Consider the following 4,178-nt stretch of genomic DNA (forward strand, 5'->3'; position numbering starts at 1 on the left):
CTATATGAGACCATATGCACATGATGAGATTGCCAAAATACATTCTTTATGAATGGCATGCATAATAATAGTCTTTTAATATGGCTTATATTTGCATTGGACAATAAAAAAGAACATATTTACACTGGACAATAAAATATAGTCATTCATGGTTGAGAATGACACTAAGACTCTCACACTATTTCAGGCAAACCCTTAATCATGACTTGTAGACTTTAAGAAATGTGCAACGAAATATTGATAAAATATTGAAAACAATATTCACTTAAAGTTGCATTCTGTTACATGTGTAAAATCCAGATAAAACAAGTGGTTTATAAGAACTTAATTCAAATCAAACAATATATAATAACAGTCTGGCATATTTTAGCATATATTGAATTTTTAACTTATATTTTTCTCCATGCGCACATACTAGTTCAAACAAAGCACACACAGACTTAAAGGCTTCAAAAACATTTAAAACATTGGAAGTATACAAATCGGACTAGAAAATTGCAAGGAATGTCTTGCTCTTTAAAAGGATAGATATAAATATTTAACATGCAAATTGTGTTCACACACTTTTTTACATAGAATTTATGTGAATATAGCGATGATAATTGATGCTCTTTAAAAAGATACAAAAGAATATTTAACATGCACATTGTGTGCAAATTATTTTTTACAGAGAATTTATGTAAATGAAGCATTAAAAATAACGATGTTGCTTGAGGTCCTTTAAAAAGATAAAAAAGAATATATTTAACATACAGATTGTGTGCAAATACTTTTTTACATATAATTTATGTAAATGGAGCATTTCAAATAGTGATGATTGATAAATAAAGCATTCTTTTGAATATGATTAGCTGGTATATAATTCATATGGAGAGTTAAAAATAGCAAAATCAAATAATTCAAACATTTGTATATGAAATACTCTTCACAGCCACGTTACCGACCAAGTATTTTATATACTTAATACATGAAAAATTAATTGCACATGCACAGACAAATTATATGACGTTTGTACGGCCGGCTTAATGACCTAGACACCACATTTATGCAAAAACAGATGCTTTTAGCAAACGACATTCTATTAGCCGTGTTACCCACCAAGTGCCGCCTAAATCTAAGAGAAATAATGGCTTGCATATGAACATCATATGGCCGCTTTACCGACCGATGCCCATATGTTTTTTGGTAAAGGGTAAGGGAAGTTGACTTACCATAAGGATACTAGATTCGCTGCGTTACCGACGTAGTACCCAGATAATAAGCCAATACTTACCAGAAGAACACCATTTTCCCCGCGTCACCAAGGTGATGCCCCCGTGGTAAGCATTGTTCCGTAGAACAGCTTACGCACACACTCCCGTTGTGTGGTAAGGTAGCTTATGACTGCCGTGCAATACGACAAAAGGCACACTATCACACAACCCATACACACACACAACACATACCCGGATCATGTGGTCAGGTACTCCGCTACTGCCGTGCACTACGACGTAGATCACGCTCCCACACGACCCCCTCTCTCCCTCTCTCCTCTCTCCTCTCGATGTACATGCAAAGGCGATCGACGAGCTCTCTCTCTCTCTCTCTCTCTCTCTCTCTCTCTCTCTCTCTCTCTCTCTGTGTGTGTGTGTGTGTGTGTGTGTGTGTGTGAAGATGAAATAATGAAATAACACCCGGCGGGCCCAATCCCGGGGAGGTACCTAATAAAAATGTAAACTATCAGGTGAGTTCAACAGAAGGGTATTTAAAGTTCTTGAAACTTACAAAAATATATATACAGAAGGGCATTATTTTTTCAAATTGGAAACAAATTTACAGATTTTAAAAGAAAAGGGTACATTACATTCCTAACAAAATTCTCAAATAAGGGGTTTTACGAACATGTCTTGAACGCACGTGATATCCAGTAGTTTTACACATAGTGAACCCCCCGAGGGCCCATATATATATAATTCTATGGGCCCGCCGGGTTTTTCAATATTCTCGGCGGGCCCGACGGGAATACTGGAAAGCCCGGCGGGATTTTAGTGGGTTTTCAGGTTGCCCTCAACCGAATTCTTTGTGATCATGTTTAGTGTAATCATGTAAATGTGTCAATAAGACCTTGTGATCACACAAAATTTGTTGTAATTATGTAAATATTAAATCCCTGGCGCCGATAAGAGCTGGGCTAAATCAAATCTCAATAATGGGAGCACAAATCTGTCTAGGGTAGCAGAATATAGAAAGAGACCCACACTTCGTCCGCAAAGGCCAAATATGACCGATGAGACAATGAGAGAGAGAGAGAGAGAGAGAGAGAGAGAGAGAGAGAGAAAGAGAGAGAAGACAAGAAAAAGAAGAGAATTTTAATGTCATAGGAAACTATCCCAAGAGACCATAACGATCTATCCCCGAGGAGGAGAGTTGAACTCAAGACCTCTTATTCAAGAGAGAAGGAGAGAGAAAGAAAGAGAGAGTGTGTGTGTGTCTGTGTGTGTGTGTGTGGGGAGAGAGAGAGAGAGAGAGAGAGAGAGAGAGAGAGAGCCATAATACTAAGTGACACCCGAATTTATTTAAGGGGGATAAAGGGATCCACGCCCGAGAAGTACACGCACGAAAGTCCGAATGATCGTAGCGACACAAGTTATTTGATCACTAAACCGGGACACGGATTAAATCTCAAAAACCTGGGCAGCATGTGTTCACTCACAATATAGCCTCATAAAAACAAGGGGCGTTACATAACGTGCACGCAAGTGACGTGGTTAGCCCATGTGACACAAAACCTGGTGCATGAGGTCGTGGGTTCAAATCTGGGTCGCGACGGGGTGGTGGAGTTTCCATGTCACCTCGATTTTTGTGTTGGCTAGCCCCTCAAGATCCCCCCCCCCCCCCCTCCCTCATTAGTTAGTGTCGAGGGAGAGCCACCAAAATATCCTTTTTTTCGTTTTTGCTAATGAAAAGTTGCAAAAAAGTCCAACATGCACGCTAGGTATCAATCCCCTCATTTCCTTTATGTGATAAGAGACCTCTTTGACCAGGTTGTTAAACACAGGAAAAAATTGTTCATACATAGGGTCAAATATGACCCATGGATTGATGAGAGAGAGAGAGAGAGAGAGAGAGCAAAATGTCCTCTCTTCGATTCCAATATGTAGCCTGCATGTTGAACTTTTTGCCACTTTTGAATAAATCCCCTCATTTCCTTCATATGGTACCCCTCATTTCTTTCATATGATGAGAGCCTCTTTGACCAAGCTATGAAACAAGGTGAAAGATCACGGGGCCTGTAGGATGATAAATGAATGGGGACAAGCAATGTCAAAGGTGGTGAAAAGTTAGCAGAATGTATGTCGCGGAGTGATCAGACCAGTACATGTAGTTGGAGCCTGATTCGTATTTCGATATTGTCGAGCTAGCCCAAATATGGTCTAAAGAAGATCCATAGATTGTTGTAACATCTTTTATCGATTGTCTGATGTTATATTTGTGCAGGAAAGAGGAAAGGTGGTTGTATGAACTGTTAGGAACTTTAATGTCAATGTTGAAGTCACCCAAGATAATGATTGGAATTTCCATAGTGTGTTGTTCAAGTAATGATTTTAATGCGTCTATTAGATTTGTTAAACATGTTGAAGACGAATTGTAGAGGGAAACTATCTTGATGATTTTGTTGTTTGTGAGCTTGATCGTTGTATGCAACATCTCAATTCCTGGACGAGAGATGTTCCCATTGGCAAAGTGGGTTCGTGGAGAATTGAAACACCCACTTTTGCATTAAATTGGTGATGTAGAAAGCCTGGTATTGCATGCGGTATTTTTTTTGTTAGTCTTGTCTCTTGCAAACAAAGCACATGTGCTGTCATTAGAATGGAATTTGTTGTAATCTTTCTTATGTGTTTATTAAAGGAGACAATATTGAGAGATTGAATGATGATATGTGTGTTTGAGTAAGGTTGTAATGACTTTTGGGTGGATATCCATTTAGCTTGCACTTTTAGACGATCCAATTCTTCTAGTACAGTTTGGTCGACTTTGATATGGGAAGGTTCTATTCTTTTGAGAAGATAAAGATTAGTTGAGTCTCGAACACGTGACAATGCTGTATATGGGAGACCATGTGTTCGTATGTTCCCAGGGTTGAAAGCTAGTGTTTGCAATGTAAGACCTTGCGAGCGATGAATTGTGCAAGCACT

The sequence above is a fragment of the Adiantum capillus-veneris genome, chromosome 29, assembly GCF_014529385.1.
Source record: "Adiantum capillus-veneris isolate H3 chromosome 29, ASM1452938v2, whole genome shotgun sequence".
NCBI classification, from domain to species: Eukaryota; Viridiplantae; Streptophyta; class Polypodiopsida; order Polypodiales; family Pteridaceae; genus Adiantum; species Adiantum capillus-veneris.